Raw genomic sequence first — 18,509 nt, 5'->3', positions numbered from 1 at the left:
GTACAATCAAATGCTGTCTTAAAGTACTCCACACATTTAATTCAGTATTGCTTGCCTGTAGCCCTCATCACTCCTAAATTTTAACACTGTGCATTGATGATTGGAGATTTGTAATGCTCTAAGTGACTTTTAAAACAATGGCTTTAATAGTGTTATTTTCCTGAGAAAACAAACACTCTGAGACTTGACTGTGTGGCCCAGAGAAAATCTCCAAAATAGCAGTGAGATTCATTCCAGGAGGAAGGCACCATGGATAAGAACATCCTTCACCATGGAGTCAAAACAGTGTGGTAAGTTCCCGGAGCCGCTGCCTTGGAGTTAGATCAAGATGATGGATCAAAGGGTGGCTGACAGCAGAATTCCATGTGGATGAAGATGTGCAGAAATAACACGTGCTCAAGACAAAGTGCCCAGAACATGGTGATCTAGGAATAAGGGCATTACAAGAGTTATGATCACCTTTCATTTTTAGGGTTGCACAAAGAGCTCATGTATTCTCCCACTGAACAGTTACTGAGGGCTTGTGCCAAGAGGAGCTAAGCAACAGTGGCAGCTATTACAAAGATGAAAGGAAAGCAGGGCCCGCCCTTAAGAGCTTACAGATTGATTGACAAGATAGAAGCCTTTAATGATCAAGAAACAAGTCAGAAAGTGATGTGTAGGATTAAGAGTTTTAGGCACATGAGGAAGGTGGCTGTTGCTTTTATGGGTAGTAAAACACTCTTTGATTGTTAATGTCCCCAAACACAGCAAATTAGTAAGCAGAGGTGAGCACCGGAAGAGGAGGTAGGCCAGCCTTCCCCTACCAGGCAAGAGCCATCACCAAAGGGTGGCAACTAATGAATGGTAACTGTCTCAGTTACTTTCTCATTGCTGGGACAAAATACCAAATACCCATAAATTAAAGGAAAGGTTTATTTTGGCTCACAGTTTGTAGCAATTTCAGTCCATAATCAGCTGGTTCCAAGGCAAGATAGCATGGCTGACAGGAAGAAGCGAGCCCTCAAGGCAGGACAGATGTACAGACCACGCCCACAGTGACCCACCTCTGCCCACCAAGGCTTTACCTGCCAGCATCACATCCAGCTACAAACCCAGCAGTGGACTGCTCCAGTATCTCACACCCTTGATCCAGTCACCTCCCCAAAGCCCCAACTATTAGCACATGAGGCTTTGGGGAGACATCTAGATATAACCCATAACTATAATCAAAGGGGCAAAGACTGACATCATTAGAATTTAAACTTAATGGAACACAATGGACACTAAATACATATTCATTTATTGAGTAAATAAACGTACCAGTCACAAGTTAGCTTTGTTCCTTAAACATGCAAATCTTGAACCTTTAATTTTTTGCTCTACTAAGGAACAGAATTTGAAATAATGAAAGGAGCCCAAAACTAGCAATTTCAAGAACCTCTTACCAGGGTCTATTTCCTTATATTTTCTATAGTTAGTACCTAAGACATTCCCAATATCTAGGAATGAAGTGACCTTGGATGTGTAACTGTTGAGATGCTAAACCTCCTGTGCCTACTGACTGGCACACTCTCCATGAGCCATATGGCCCTAACTCTAGTTTATTTTTATGAATTGGGCCGTCAACTTGCCTACATATGGTACCTGCCAATCAATCTTCCCATAACAAGTGAGCTTCCCACGAACACTTAGTTAATGTGGGGAATTGTTAACTGGCCAAAGGACCCTCTTACTTTTCATCTGTCTCTTCTGAGTCTGGCAGTTGTTAGCCTCTCTGACCTGCTATAATCCTGGGTGTCCTGACAAATTCATTTTCTTCCACACTTCCTGCTGCGGATCCCAACAGACGATGCCATCTAAGACGTCCCCTTCCATGACATCACACAAATAAAATGCAGTATCACATGGTCACCCATCCTAGTTTTTTTCTTCTCACACAGGCACCAGAGAGTATTTTCTTACTACCTTTTCCCAGAGCAAACAGAAAGAACGCAAGACAATGCTGAGCTCCCTTTTGGCACTTGAGAAAGGCAAAGGGAAGAGCTCAGCTTCCTAACACACCTATGACCCTGAGTAGGTTCACTTAGTTCAGAGAGAAAAGAAAAAGTTCAGGGCAAACATTTCTCCATCACTTCCTCTAAATGTAACAAAGACAGAACATTTAAAAAAAAAAAAAAGGATTCCACCAGTAAACACGGAGCCATTATTTTTCATTTGTTACTAGGTGTCTGTAGGGTGCTTTAATACAGGTCTTGGCATCTGCAAAAATAACTGTGTATTAACTAGAGAATCTCTTGTTTTCTACTATCGTTCTTTCAACAAAGTCCCCTCTCTACCCACTCTTGATAAAAAAGACCTCTACCCCTAGGTTTGGTTCATCCAGATGCTTCAGACTAACTTCCTGGCATGGATTACAGGAAGTGAAACAGTTACCTAGAAAGAGTTGGCACTGTATAAGACGTAGATGGTTCCTGACTCCTTCACTTTAACGTATGGGAGAAAATCAGACAAGCCACCTTCCAAAATAAATGAAATACATAAATAAAGATACGTGTCCACAGGCACAGGATCTGAAAATACTTCTAAAGTAAGGAAAGGGAATGATCAACAGGAAAGACTAGAGAAGAGGACCGGCAGCTTCCACTATAAGAAGCCTCCTGTGCTTTGGTTGCTGATTCTTTGCTCTTTTGTGCTGTCTTCTTTCAGTACAAAAAGCCTGTAAATGAATGAATTTCAATGGAATGTTAAAAAAAGATGATCACTCTTTACAGGTCCGGGTCTACCCCCAACTCTGTCAAACACTTAGAAAAGTGTTCTAAGCTTAGAAACCACCTGAAGTGATGGGAAATGTGGCTCCAAACATGGCTTAAGCCAAATCTCGAGGTTCTTCTGTCAACCTGCCTCCATTTCCCTAGCTACAGTCCATGCTAAAGCCTTCTGAAGGCATCTGGAGGCACCAGGGTGTTCAGCTATTTCCTAGAAGAAACTCAACTTTACCTTAGCACGACTGTGGAATAGGTCTTGTGCTAGGCTCAATCTCATGTCTGCTCTGTGACTTGGTTTCCCCCTCTCTAAAATCGGTGATAGTCTCCTCCTCTACCCTGTACCTCAGACAGCCACTGTGTGGATCACGGGAGACACTGTATCACGAAGCTCCTACTGTGTGCAGTCTTTTGAACATGCATCTCACACACAGAGAGGCAGAGAGGCTGCTAATCTGTCAGTGTCACACAGCTGGAAAGAGGTGAGAGAGCATGGGGATGGGTCTGCCCTGCGACTGGCAGGGCGAGGGCTTCTTGTAGAGAGAGCGCTCCCTGCCGCCCCCATCTAGGCTTTCTGAGTGCCCTATCCTTCCCTCAGTCAGAGCACAGATAGGATTGGTAGTGCTGCCACTCCTGAACTTTGGCCTCTCCTTTTATTCCTAGATGCAGAACAAGTTTCTATCAAACCTGGAACCCGAGGATGCTCTCCACACTGAGCCAACCCCCCCCCCCCCAGCCAACCCCCCCCCCAGTACAAATGCTTTCTGTCTTTGATTGGCCTCTCTTATGTGCATATGAATAGGAGGCACTTCTCAAATTAGGCAACCCCATCCTCCTTATTTCCCACTGAGAAGATCCTCGCCATTGCCCTGAAAGTTTGGGACAGCCAGACTGAACAGACTTTATGACTAATACGTGAAGTCAGTATGAGTTAGAAATAGCACTCTTTCCACTCCCACCATCCAAGAGGCAAGTGAATTCAGACTCTTCCCAGGGATCTCCAGGGCCCGAAATGCTTTCTGAGTTCCTAAACCACTTTCCATCTCCTGACTGTCCAAGTTTCCTGACACAGCATCTCCACGGCTATGTGTGACACTGCCACCAAAAACTCTACCTAAAGCCACAAGGAGCCCTTCATGGTGCTGCAGGACAACTGCTCTCAGAAGTCAAAATATACTTGAGACAGCTGGGCTAGCCCTCAGTCTTAGGGGGTTAACAGACAGACCAGAAAAGTTGAGAGTTAAAAGAGTGTGGACCCGTCTTCAAAACTATGAAATTAGGAGCACACACCTGGAGACAGGAGGATGGGCAGTCAGCTCAGCTTTCAAAGCCTGTGAGGTCAGCAGAGATCCCCAGAAGCCAGGGCCAAGAAAGACAAGATCCTAAAGATCAAACCCACAGAGGCCGGGAAGTGATCTGCCCTGCTCTAAAACCCAATTAGAAATCTTCCCCGATGAAGGGAGGTGTGCGTGGGGAAAACACAGGCATAGAATAATCACCAAAGTAACCTATGATTACTTTTACTTTCTTAGCATAGTAAAAACTAATCACACCCTAAGGCAGAGACTTAAGGTGTTAATGAGATGAGTCACACGCAACTGAAACCCCACTTCCACACCTGATGACCTTGAGGCCAGGTCCCCACCTACCCTGCAGATGCCATAAACGCTGTACATCTTCAACCTGGTCAGCTGGGGATCCTGTCCCCCACTGGTGTCCCCTTGGTCCTTGGGCAGACGAAATCAAAGCCTTGTTGCTGTGCCAAGCTGCTTTGATTCTTCTGACAGAGAACACAAGAACCCGAGGAGCCCTGACAGACTCATGACCTACGGCAGATTATTGACTATGCAACTTTTAAAAAGTGACCTTTAATAGTCTTTTCACTTGACCTAAAGGTGCTAGCTCTGCAGCCACCCATTTCTTCACCTTCCCAACCTCAGAACTGGGCTTCCTTTCCTCACCTCTCCTGCAAGTGGGAGTGACCAGAACGCTGAGCTGTATTAGTGCCAGGAGAAGTGCTATGTGCCACACCTAGGCCCTGGCCCACCAGAACCTCTCAGATGCCATCCTCCAGCACCTTTTTGCTGCCACAACCATGACCTTGGCAACCGCCTGCTAAGGAAAGTGGAGCCAGAGGTGTTAGAAGGTCTGTATGTGGAATCACCATGTTTCACAAAGGCACTCCCTTCGGAGAATAACCTCCCACTGTGCTTGAGAAACGGTACTTATTTGGGTTTATAGGTTACAGCAACCAACATTATTTTAATACGAAAGTCAACATTTGGCTATTGTGACATATACTGGATAATTATTCAGTGTTTTTGGTTCTCTTTAAATATTTAAGCCTTTTTCATCATGCAACCTCTACAAGCCATATAATAAAGACTGGTTAAGGACACATCTGGCTAATGTGGCTAATGTGCTTTCCCTGTTACTTGCAACCAGTCCCTGAGGAGTTTTATCCTCTAAGCCTTTTTGTAAACTCAGAATAATGAACTTCTTGGGACCTCAGCAACATAAAAGATTTTGTAAGGACCCCATGAGGCACCAGCTCCCTTTTACGAAGAACAATTTTGAGGACATTTTTCACTTCATACTCAGCCACAGAGCCCTTAAGCTGGGTCAGGTTTTCAGAAAAAAGTCTATACTTCAGCACCTTTTGATGGCTCACTGCTCAGGCACTGTTTTCCATGCGTGTGCCAGGCTCCGAAGAAACAGGCCTTCGTGTAGCTCTGCATGTGCTGGTATCTTAGAGTCCTGTGCATTTAATCAAAGTAAAAGTCAAGCCAGTAACATAAACGCTGCCCACTAAAACTTTCATCTTTTTAAAGGGAACTCATTTCTCCTCCATGAAGGAGTGTCTGCTTGCATTCAGCCACAGTCAGGCAAACAAACAATTCACAGCCATACAAATCAATAGCTACAATACTACTGAGTTTAGGGCAAAAAGGATTTTGTGGAGAGTAAAGTCAAAGAAAAAAAAATGAGGACTGTATTATCCAGGAGGACCACTGACCGGGTGCGTGCTGACCTCTCACTTCACGCCTAGAGACTTCACCTCTTGTCCACACTCCTGACATTTAAGTCCCTTCTTTGTGTGTAGGGCTTCTGCTCTGGAGCCCTATAAAAACTGGGCATTGTTGCCCCACATCCCAGAGGAGACCACCAAGGCCTGGGGACATCCCATCGCTTTGTCTACCCAGGCATCTTGGGCTTCAAGCTTCTCAGGGCCACTTGGACGGTGCAGAGAGCATTTTTCCAGCCCACAGCCCCCACGTAGGGCACAGAGGACTGCTCTGGTCCTCAGGACCACAGACTGCTCTCCTGGAATCCCTTCATAGCCCAGACGGCTGACGAGGACTTCTGGGAAGCCTTCTCCGAAGACTCAGTCCACATTCACCACTGCCGTTTGACCATCCAAACACCTCATTAGTGTCACTCATTTTGGCAGCTCATTACTGACCTAATTCAAGACTTAGCAGCAGGATGGGGATGGCAGAATTATCTGCTCTGGTGGAGGAATATTTTATCATCATGGTGCATGAAGATAACAAAGCAAACTAACTCAAAGAGAATGTCATTGTTGGGTTGAAATCCTCTACAGACAGAGCACTTAGACACGCACCCAAACACGCACACAGTGTGGTATATCATGGTTCTCAAGCAATCTTGCATTGCTAGACTATCACAGATGTGCCTTTCCTATTAGGTGAAGAAGACCCTCAAAGGTTAACCTGGTTTGTAGATAACTGCTGTGCTCTTCCAAGCACTTGTGTGCTCAAAACCTCGCTCTGAAATTGGATGTCACCCAAATATAATAGAACTGCCACCTTCCCCTCCTAGAGTTCCTGTGTGGGGCAGCTATCAAGAGGAAGCCTTGGGGCATCTCTTTTATTGTCATGGAAGAATCCTGTCTAAGAACGTGGCAGTGAATATAGAGAGAAGGAGACAAGGATTGGCCACACGGCTCTAGGGAAACGTAGCAGCAGTCTCCAAGTAAGGGGTGGGGAAGATTCAGGAGGATAATCAAGGGAGTGTGACAGATGACAATACCAGTAACAAACCATCCCAGACTTGGCACACGGAGAGGTAACAGGTGACAGCAGACACAGATATCAGTTCTCAATCTGCCACTGCCCTGACCTTGCAAAGTATTTAAGTCAATGAATTGCCTATTTCCCTGCCTAAGAAACAGCACAAATAGCACAAGGACCTGAGTGCGATCCCTGGTACCAAAAAAAAAAAAAAAAAAAGAAACAGCACAAATGCGATCTTTCTCTGCAAAGAGAATAACATCCTTATTATCTCTATTTTTCAGCAGTGGAAATGGAGCAGAGAGGGAAACTGGCCTAAGGCCACACAGTGACTAGCTGGTTTAAACCCAAGTTCATTTAACTCCCAAATTCATTCTGTCCAGCCATGTCCTCACCTTTATTCTATGGGTACTTTTGGTTTGTTACTTGGTCAGTCATTGAAAACAGCGTTTCGGAATAAAAAATATCCATACAGGGGCATGCAGAACCGGAGTGTACATCCTGTCCCTGAGTAGGTGAACAGGTTGCTCCAAATGTCTGAGTCTCAGTTTTCGCACTTAGAAACTGGGTCTAACTGCACCCTATGAGGGTTGCTAGGATTCGACACGGTCATGTACAAACTACACCCAACAGCACCTGATGCTCTGATGATCCAGTTTTTCACTTCCCTTTCCCTTTGAAGCATCCTTTCTGGAATCTCCATTCCAGGCATAGGAGAAGGAGCCCGGAAGGATAAGACAGATTTGAGGGTTCCCAACTGGTCAAACACATAACTAGACTGCAAGGTGGAGGAGGGAGGCACAAAAGCAATGATTTTGCCACATACCTGTGAAAAATATACTTATCTTGCTCAAAGAAATTTTAGCCTAATGAGTGGCATATAGACAAGGGAATAACTATGTTTTCATACATTCAACTATGCTAAATTAATTCACGTTAGTATAATCAGCACTTTGATATTCATAATTTACCACCTTGCTGCACAAGAATAAGTTTATTATGAATATTTTAGCACCTTCGGCCAATCCTCCAAATTGCTATTTTAACCAACATTTCATTAAGAAATTAACATAGGTTTGGCAGATGATGAGTCTTTTAGTAAATTAATTTCAAAGAGAAAAGCCACATATTTAGAATGAAAGCTTTCTTTATAATTAAGCCATCATACAAGATCTCTCTGGCCGCTCCCACCCCACTGACAGAGCAACTTTTCAGGCATAGGCAGCTACTTAGAATGCTACACAAAGTCCCAAGTGGATATTTGCCTGTGAAAGCCTATAAAGAAATCCTACCAATGGGCTGGGGATTTAGCTCAGTGGTTCTGGCGCCTGCCTTGAAAGCGCAAGGACCTAAGTTCGATCTCCGGCACCAAAAACAAAGCAAAACAAAACAAAAAGAAATCCTACCAATGATAGCAGGAAATACACTGGGGAACGTTTGCTAAAGTTATTCCAACCTTCTCAGAAGTCATACAAAGGGAGTCAAATCATAATTAAATGACCATGTAGCGTAAGGACATTCAGCACATGTTTAAAATGGTTATTTCTGGATATCTGGACATCATCGGACGTAGTAGAATGACTTTTTCACAGTCCGATAAATAAGCATGAAAAGGGAAGGCTCCGGATGCTACACTTGCAAAGGCCTATGTTTTAAACCAAACAGATGATTTTTCCTACTCCATAGACATTTATTCATTTTTTACAACTAACTCCCAGGGAAATGCACCCAGCCTCACAGGCCTCCTACAATGTGTCCCTCCAAAGAACTCTTGCAAACCTGGCTGTTCTTCTCCCTAAGGCAAGGGCGAGAGTCAGAGAAAACGTCTTTCATGCGTCAGGCTTCCTTCGCTGTTGGCCAGAACACAGAGAGCCCGAAGCCTGCAGGAAGGACAGATGCTCAGAAGTCTGGAAACAAAGCGGGCAAACACACACAGCAAGCTTCTCACTCACTAGGTCAAAGACACCAAGGAAACATGAATCTCAGAGAAGTCAAATGTGCACCTGTCCTCCTGTCACAAATAGAACCTGGCACTCGGCCACCCATGTCTCCTAAGCCACCTCCATTTCTGCCACTAGGTTCAGCACCTAAGACACACTCTCTACTTCATCCTCACAACATTGAAAGGGTGGTTAATTTCATGCCCAACTCACAGATGAAGATACTGGGGTTTGGCTCTGGCCTTATGATTGTAACTGACCAAATATAGACGTGAACCATAGCCTATTGGCCCCTGTGGTGGATTAACTAATGGTCAACTTGGAGTGCCAGCTGAACTGAGTCAGTGTGGTGGTTCTGGGCATGGAAGACGGACCTAAGGATTGTTACCAATAGCATAAAAGGAGAACTGGAGGGGAAGATTGTACGCTGTTGATTTTCTTGGAGAAGCTTGCCATAGCTGGTTTCCCTGATACAAACTCGGCTGTTCCTGTCATCAGAGGAGCTCAAGTCCTCACTGTCCCCAGGAATGGCTGTTGTTCTCCTTAGGGGAGTGCTGATCTTCACCTTGAGCATCACTTCCTGGCTCCAGTGCAGATCCCTCAGCCTGGTGGCACAGACCCTTTACCCCACAGGCACAGACTTTCTAGCTCCCACCACTGGCCTTTGGGCCTTCCAGTGCAGATCCTTGATACACTGCTGTGGGCTCTAGGCCTCCGGCTGGACTTGTAGGGGACACTGCTGTAGGATCCAGGGCCTCAGATGTATTCTTTGGGTCTCTACTGTGTGGACAGATCTCTTGCAGCCCTCTGCATCTGACTTTTTGGAAAAATATTATAAAATAATACCATAAATTATGTATCCTGTAATAAATATACAGTGGACCCTTGACTTATGATCTCAATTCTTTCCTGAGGGCTGGCTGTAACTCAAGTTGATCAACTGAAGGCTCAGGCTCCTCTACACGGCCTTCAAAGTCTCTCTCCTGTACACAGGCAGATCTCGGTATCCTCAGAGAGACATTGGCCCAGGATTTCTCAATTAACCTACACAGGAAAGGATGTTCTCACGTTCCTTCCAGAACTCTTCAAGGGTTAAATCTGTATCTGAGACCATCTGGAAGCACAAGTGGCTGGCATTTGGGTCATAACTCAAGTTATAACCCAAATTGTTCGTATGTCAGGGCGGTCGTAACTTGAGGGTCCATTGTATTCTCTCAAAAACATTAACTACAACAGCCCCTTAATTACTACACTATGGAAGAGGAGGAGAGAACCTCTGCTGTTTAGAAGTGACAAATTGTGAAGTAAAGGTAACAATATACTCCAGGAAAGAAAAGTTAAATCTCAGAGTTCAATTAGGTAGCCTTTGAAAACTATGTCACACTTACTCTTTGGCTCTGCTGAGGTTTAGGCAGCCCAGAGCAAGTTACTCCTTTGGACTCTGGGTAAATGCAGTCTACCTTCTCAATCCAAAGGTCAGTACTAATTTTAGACTCCAGTCTCAGGGGGAAAAAAAAGTGTCTAAGGAATGAACCAGAGGGCCAAAAGACATAAAAACGTTACCTCAAACAACATCAAGAAACTGGCCTTGTTCCACCTCCTGTTTCGGTTGGGTACTGACGGATATCATGTACGCAGTGCGAAGCTGTCTTTTGGAAGGAGGTATGTGGTTTAGCAGGAATCTCTTTGTGAAGAGGTATAAATATGGCTGGCGTCTAAATCTTTGAAACCCTTGGTAGCAGCTCACAGTTTGGACATTTATAGACCTGGGTCCAGCTCCGGCATCAACACACACACACACACACACACACACACACACACACACACACACACACACACAATGATTTATAGTCAGGTCAGTTTTTCCACATTCTTTTTTCCCAACTGTATAATGTGGAATATTAGCAGTATCCCAGAGGCAGGCATGAGCCTCTGTCAACTGAACACTAACGGCAGTTGGGTAACCTGCCTGACCAGCGTGTCCCCTTCAACACTCTCTCTTCTCAGGACCACAGGGTCCAGCACATGACTTGACCTCAGCCAATCAGAGATCCCCAATTCTCCTTTCCACAGCCATTGGGGTAGGGAAAGGCAAAGGACCAGAATTGAGCCAATCAGAGTTGCTCTCTAAGATTTTTTCCAAATAAAACTGCCAAGGAAGCCCCAGGAAGCTACAGGAAAATAATCCTAGAGATACCTGTAGTCATGGTCTCTGAAGGAAAGAAGGCAATCAGCAGAAAGAAGCAGAACCAAAAGACAAGGAGGGAGGGTAGAGAGCCTCAGGCCCTCAGCTTCTGCTACCAGTCACCTTCAGAGCCAGAGCCAGAGCCACCTCTGCCAGGCCTGGGGTCTGCAGTGCAAAGGAATCATCTCCCCTTGTATTGTGATTCTGCTTGAGTTACTCTGATTTAGGTTCCTGGACTTGAAAGAAAAGATAAAACAGGAGTTAACAGCTCATCTAGTCTAAACAGATACCGAATTGTCAATAAAAATATAGTAACTTCTTAAGTAGCTTGCTTGCTTTCATAATGAAGAAAAAGATATTTTAGTAGAAGCAAGCACTGCCATTATTCAATCCTCTCCTGAAAGCAAGAAACATTAATTTTCATTTGCCGTCACCTTATTCATTTTGGAGTGGGATTTGTACTTGGCATTAAGCCCTCTTACATACCCATGTGCATTTTTAAGATTTGGACCATAAAAACTTAGAATAAAAACAAATAGCTATTTTTCCTACAACTATATTTGTTGGCATTACATGGAGGGGGAAACATGGAAGGTGGCGGGAGAAGGCACCGATGATATTTTTGGTATGTTCTCAGGAGAAATTCCCCAGGTTGCCAAAGTTCTCACTGCAGGGTGGGGGTGGGGTGGGGATCAAAACAAAGTTGAATTTATCAAGATTTGCGTGCAATTCAAGGAATCCTTTCAGTTTTTTGATAGCGTTTTTGTTTTTTTCGCTGAAATCTTCTCTACATTATCTTTCTCCTAAGAATTAACTGATAAAAATAGAAGGGCACAGTGTATTCCAATTCTCAAATTATCTTCTGAAGCAAAGAGCAAAGTCTGAGATCAAAGGGAGCCAAGAACCTGCATGATCCTGATCTGATCTTAAACTAAGGGGTCTGCCCCAAACTCTGGAGGAATTCAGGGATGAAATGGGGGACCTGTCTGTCACAATACGCTAACGACATTACAAATAGTCAGAGGATTGCTTAGGTCTCAGTGGCCATGGCTATGCACCAAGGGACCCCAGGAGGGACGCTGACTGCTTTGGCCTGGGCTCGTGTCCACGCCTGATACTTACAGGGGAATAAAGGGGAGAGGCACTGCTGTGTAAAGAAACTGGGCCTATTGGTGGGAGGTAGCATCTCTCCAGAGAGTAATAAAACTGTACTAATCTTTCAGTGTTCTTAGACAGATTAGAAACTTATAGATAGAGCCTAAAAATGTGCTGTATTGCATTTGACCTCAATCAGCACCTGAGGGCATTTTTTTTAAAAAGCCAACATTGATTTCCAGATCACACATACAATCTCTTCATGAAGAAAGATGATTTAGAAAGAAAAATTGGGAACATATATGGAGAACAGGTTTACAAAAAAACACCCAAGCATATGGGGCCTGATTTCTTAAACAATTTTATAAGTGCCTCCAAACTAAACCTTTATGTTGGCCTGCAATGCTATTTCTGAGTACTAATGTAGAAAGATTTTATAGACTTAACAAAGAGACAGACCAGAACTTCATGGTACACAGAACAGAATAATACATTTAAGAAAATTTCATCTACAGTTGATAATGTATTTATGAGAAAGCTGAAGCAGGGGGGAAAAAAGCAAAGAAGTTATAGATTTATAAGCTGTCTTTAATAAGACTTTCATTTGAGATCATTCATTTCAATGGTACCCATTACAGAGACAAGGAAACAGAGTTCCAGATGGTCTATGTGGAAAGTCAGGGGCACAGCCGGAACCTCTCCCAGCCCAGGGTTCTTCCCACCAAGCTTACCAGCCACAAGACTCCCATGGCCAAAAAAAAGTCACTAAGCAGTCACAAATCAATACCTCCAGGAAGGTTAATGGAAATGAACCTAAGTGTGTTCTTCTACCTTGTACAAACCATGAAAGGCCGAGCCAATGGACCTTGAGAAAGACAGAACCAAGCCAAAACAAGGGTTCAGATGAGGATAACCCAAGTGAGCACAGGCACAGATACACTCCGTATTGCTGTTCTCTCAGTCACGTCCTACTTCAAAAGACATGGTGGGCCAGAAATTTAAAAAGCATGAATATAAATAATAAACTCAGAAGTATCAGAAGCAGAAGTGGCAGTCTGGGGGGAGAAGTCCCCTTTAAGCCTAAAATGTAAGCACTGGTCCACAGAGCACACATGAAGCTGGGGTGGTTCAGACATCTGTGAAATGCCCTTGCGTCCCATGCCATTGCTGGTGCAAACAAGAGACCAAAACACAGACGAGTCTTCACAGGGCTTGGAGTCTAGAGGGTAAAGCACGCCTGTTACAACACAGCAGCTGGCACCACAGAGCTATGCATGCGGTAGGGGCCCATGTTTGTGCACTGTGCATGCGGGCCAGAGCCAGGCGGGGTTAGTGATTGCCAGGAAACATATTTTAAAATAGGTGATACTAGACCGGAGTCTGGAAAAGGGGTGGGAATTAGGCAAACACTGACCGCAGATGGAGGAAGGGACTCCTTGGCAGAGATACAGCAGGGGTACGTGTAGCACCACGGTATGTGAGTCTACAGGAAGCCCAGTGTGCAAGAAAGTCATTTCAGCAAGGAAAGGGGCTGAACAGAGCTGAGATTCTGTGAGGCTGTCACAAAGAGCCAGCAGCCTGGTGAGTTGCTGGGGCACTGGAGAAAGCTCCTCAGCCGTGTGCTGACAAGAACCCGAGTCTGCCCCTCAAGGGAGCTAAGTGACCTTGGCAACACACTGCATGACTGTGGGCCCGATGTTTCAAGGGCTGAGGGTTGCTGGAGCAGCCTGTGTCCCCACAGTTAAGTCTCCCAGCTGTCGTCTGGGATGTGGAACGCACCCTGTCGCATCGCCTTGGGGTAGGGGGATGAAGGAGTGAGACAGCGATGAACGAGGTCTGCAGAGGCTGCAGTGTAGACACAGGCGAGTTAACACTAGAATCCTCTATCAGCCACAACCACACAAGTTCAAAAGCATTTTCTCACAGCACGGAGAAGCAACAGGACCTGCTGACTTGCCAGAGGCAGGAATGCACAAGTCCAGGGTCACTGTGTGGCTCCTGCTTAAACACTTCGGGGAACGGGGGCACCATCACCTAAAACGTGAATGAACAAACAAAGCACGGGACAATTCTGGCTAATGATGAAGTGGTTATGTGGTGGGCAGTAAAAACTAGAACTGATTTTGGATTTCTTTTTTTGGATAAGCCTACCAGAATGCAGAGAACTGGCTAGAACACAGGAGAATGCTCTGCTGGATGCCCAGCTGGGGCTCACTTTAGACTGCTGAGAGCTGAAGCTGCAGCCAAAGACTCCACAGAGAGCAGAAAAGGGGTGAAGAGAGCCCTTAGGGAGCCCAGCAGGTAGCAGAGATGCCAGGGAACAGAAAGAAAATCAAAAGATGGCACAGAGAGGAGAAAGGCATCGGAAAGACACAAAAGCACCTCATCGACGCTACAGAGAAGTCTGTATAATGGGGAGCTGCCCGTTCAGGAAATTGTGGGTTCTCCTACTTTGGGGAGCCTCTGGTCAGCTGGGAAGGGCTGAGAAGAAAAGGAGTTTGGGTAGGGCTTGACTAAGAAGCCTGGGGCGACATGGTGGCAACGAGAGCTGAAGCAGGAACACAGGAACAAGTCTAGGGCATTTTAAAATACTGCGAAAAAAGAGGAATTCCCAGGGAGAGGCACTGAAGATAAAAGTACAATTCTTGAGGAAAAGGATGTGTTGAGATTCAGGATACAGCTAGAGACACAAGTCACTGCCTCGAGAAGGGCTCCTCTCTCATGTTCTCCAAGTCTGCAGTCTAATTTGATTTTTCTTCCATCACTCTACCTTGTTCATTTTAATCCTATATTTTATACTATATTTATGTTTGCTGGTTTTGCCCACAAGAATATCCACTCCAAGACAACAAGGACTGCTACACTTACTGTATACGAGGCTCTGGCAAAATACACAGACTCAGAAGAAGCCAGGATATACTGGCTATCAGAGTAAATATGGAAAGGGCTGTAAGGAAGAGAGAGGGTAGAACATGCAGCAAGTCTGGTGATCTCTATGTTCTCAGTAGAGTAGGCCACCAGGCCACCCGCTGAGCCTTAAGGAGGGAAGACACTGGAGATCTCTCCATTGAGGAAGGTGACATGGGAGCTTCAGTTTGCAACCTGGAAGGAAGGAGCCTGTGGTTTGGAATCCCTAAAACACTGAAATTTCTGACGTCACCAGCTGAGCATCTTCGGATGAGGACAGGATCCGGATGTAGTTAGAGGATTGAGCAGCTGGAGAGGGTGGAGGCCACCAGAGTGGAGATGATCAAGTGAGACTCTGAAGCATCACCCACATGGACTTGGAATAAGAGACTTTCCTCAACCTCTCTGAACCAAAATCCCCTTACTGTGGGTCAGGGACTGGGTGGAAGACGTCAGTAAAGTGGGGGTGTGGCTGGGGACCTGGCTAGGTTACCATCTCTCTGACTGTGTTTAACCCCTCATGTAGAACTGAAAATTAACATCCTTTGGAGGGACATAACTTTTGCCCTTTCAAAATTGCACGAAAATGTGAAGTTCTCAAGGAGGTAGAGATTTTCTGCTTGGGTTTATTTATTTTTTTCAAGAATAAAAGATGGATGGCATCTTCATGACCTTCAGTAATTGCCCTGCACGCTACAATATTTTCAAACATTATTTTAATGAAAATTCAAAACTTGGGGGTTGAAAGAAACCTTCCCTTTTAAGACTAGAACCTACAGTTGAATGGCTGAAGACATTTCTTTTTGTTCTTCTTTTTTTTTTTTTTGGCGAATAGCTTAGAATGACTGATTTAGATATGCAGACAGCATTGAAAGTACTTCCAATTTTTAAGTGTGCTTTAGATGTACAAATTAGCGATGCTGACATTTTTTCCAGTTATCTACGGTCAACTTCCAATATAAAATCTCCAAAATACAAAATTATCAGACAAACCGTTCCAGAACGGTTCAGAGAACTAAACTGCGTCCTGGCTTGAAAGAGGAAGAGAAACCTTCAAACACCTTTTTATGTTGAAGCTAAATGTAAGAAGGCGCTCTGCAAAGTTGTCCAAGCAAGATACAACAGCAGCATCTGCGATTTCTCCAGAGAGAAAGACTAGGTTTCGTTCCTTAAAACACTGAAATCTTCACCAGCATCTTCCGTAACACCTGAAGGTGGAGTGCTGGCTTATGTAATAGAAGCTTTCTCTCCTCGCTCAGCTTGTGGGCAAATCAAACACTGTACCCAATTTCTCCCAGAATTTCAGAGTACTTTCTCCTTACCTGTAGTCACTAACCAGCCTGTCAATTCCCACTTCCACCCATGAAACTAGCAGAGACCTGCCTGAGCCGGGTGAGCCGGTCACAGAGGCCAGTTGGAAGCGTTCTGCTACACCATCGGTTACTTCCACCCTTCTCAGGCAGGGCTAACAAGTACAGAGTCGGTCTGCCTTTCCGTGTCCGGCAGCGCACAGCTGCGCTAAGCCCGGGTAGGGGACGCCCGCGAGGCGGATCTCCCGGGTTCAGGGTCGCGGGCCGAGCTCGGGGCTCCAGACGCCGCGCGCCCTCGCCTCGCCCAGCCCGGGGCCTCCGTGATCCGGACGGGGGAGAGCGGCGGCGCCGGCCGCGGCAGCCTGCGGGGCTGAGAAAGTTCCCTCCGCCTCGCCGTCGGCGCCCCGCCCCGCAGCCCCGCAGCCCCGGCCGGGAGCAAGGTCGCCGAGCCGGGGACGGAGCCAGAGCCCGCGCGCCCGGGACCGCACAGCCCGCACTCACCGCGCTCGCTCGCTCGGGTCCCCAGGTGGCTCCGCGGAGCTCGTCGCGGCCGGAGCTGGGTCTCTCGGCCCGGGGCAGCGACGGGAGGACGGCGGCGGCCGAGGAGCAGAGGTGGCCGAGGCGCCTGCAGACGACGCGAGACCCGTGCAGCCAGCAGCGCCAGCCGGCGGCTGAGCGAGCGCGGGGGCTTTATCGTCGCCGCGCGCCGCCCCCGCCGTTTCCTGCCGCCCGCGCCCCGCCCCGCCTTCCCGCCGCCGCCTTTGTGTGCCCGCCACCGCCGCCGCCGCGTCCCGAGCCCGCCCCCTGGGGGTCCCCGTCGTGGGGCCGCGCCCGGGAAGCGCCGGGACTCGCGCCTACCCAGAGGTGCGGCGCCAGCGAGTCCGAGCCACACGTGGGTGCCGGGGTGCTGGGTGGGGAGTGGCGGAGCTCCAGGGGCGCGGGACGGGTCGACTGGGCCGCCTCCCGGGAGAGACAGGGCCCCCCAAAAGGGAGCATTCAGGTGACAGGACAGCAGTGCCCGGAGGAGACGTTTGTCGGGTGCCCTAGATCCTACCTATCCCTGCCTGGGGACTGAGGAGCAGCGGGGGCGAGGGGTCTCCTTAGGCAGATGACAGACAAGAGTCCAGAAAACCGGGTTCCTTCCTTCAGGTGACTGGATGAGGACACGCAGCGTCCTGGGATTCTCCACCTGGGCCCCTGCAGACCCAGGGTGGCAACAGATAACTGTCCCACTCCGGGCTCTGTCTTTAGTTTCCCTTTGTTCCAAGTTAGATTTGAGGGGACCCAACTGTAATGTGAGGGAATTTATGTTGCCTTTAGCGCAAACCCACCTTAGCAGGTAGAGGCCCAGCTCTGAGGAAGAAACGTGGTCCTTGTCCTTAGACACAGCCCTGAATTAAGGTTGCTTCTCCTGATGGGAGCAACTGGGACCAGTGGCCACCTGTGGGCAGTAGGTGGCCATCCTAGACAGTGGATGTGTGTGTGTGTTTGGCAGAGGGATCACTTTTAAAAATGTACAATCTGGACCAGCCTGGGGGTGGTCACAGGCCTTCTTACAGGGAAACAAGCTATGGGAGGTTTGGCCCTCAAATAAAGAAACACAATCCCCCCCCAAAGCAAACCTGATCTTGCAGCCATGCCTGATATGTGTGTTCAGTTAATAGGTGCGGTATAAACCCTTTGCCTTGCTGTTCCTTCTGGCTCCAAAGCTTTCCCCCAGGATCCGCTCATGACTGTCTTCCTACTTTGGCCCACAAGTCAGATATTATCTCCTCGGAGAAACCTTCCCTGACCATTTGAGCTAAGGTTACAGCCTTCCTTCTCTGACTTAGCTCTCATCGCCCTCATCATGATTTGATTTCGTAAAACTTGTTTTTTGCTATTTTTGCTTCCCACTCCTTCATCGAACTCTGCTCCCAGAAAGCAGGAAAGAGAAACCAGTTTAACGTGGCTTCCAACTCACCACATCTCTAGTGCCCAGAGCCGTGCTCCACATGCCGTGGTTGCTCAGCTCGTATTGACAAGGGGAAGGACAAATGTCAGATGTGATGATGACAGTGTCGTGTCTTGGTCCATCAGAAAGGGCGAGCTGGAACTGGGGAGAATTCAGATGAGGTGTGGTGGGGGAAGAAGAGGAGAAAGCCCAGAGTTTGGACTGAGCTCTCTCCGCATGCTGGAGGAGCTGGGAGTAGCCTCTTCCAGATGAGAAGGCATTGTTCAAGACACAGTTAGAGAGGCAAACTAGTTCTGGGAAATACAAGTGAAGCCAGAGTAGCAAAGTTTGCCACATTCCC

General features: G+C 46.9%; 1 protein-coding gene across 2 annotated transcripts in view; it reads right to left on the bottom strand.

Moving 5' to 3' along the window:
• Serpine2 (serpin family E member 2) overlaps nt 1–16,948 on the bottom strand; it is a 59,500-nt gene extending 42,552 nt beyond the window's left edge. Inside the window, exon 1 of one of the 2 annotated variants that reach the window (XM_004864465.4) lies at nt 16,717–16,948. The gene's annotated coding sequence lies outside the window, so the exon portion shown is untranslated. Of the gene's footprint in view, nt 1–8,557; nt 8,654–16,716 lie in introns of those variants that run through there. The other variant, XM_087205988.1, reaches the window with a different exon arrangement.
• Nucleotides 16,949–18,509: the final 1,561 nt, after the last annotated feature.

This window comes from Heterocephalus glaber, unplaced genomic scaffold (genome assembly GCF_053883595.1).
Source record: "Heterocephalus glaber isolate CG9 unplaced genomic scaffold, H.glaber_assembly_v1.0 deba00000621, whole genome shotgun sequence".
Lineage (NCBI taxonomy): Eukaryota > Metazoa > Chordata > Mammalia > Rodentia > Bathyergidae > Heterocephalus > Heterocephalus glaber.
This window is presented reverse-complemented; position numbering and strand designations above follow the sequence as displayed.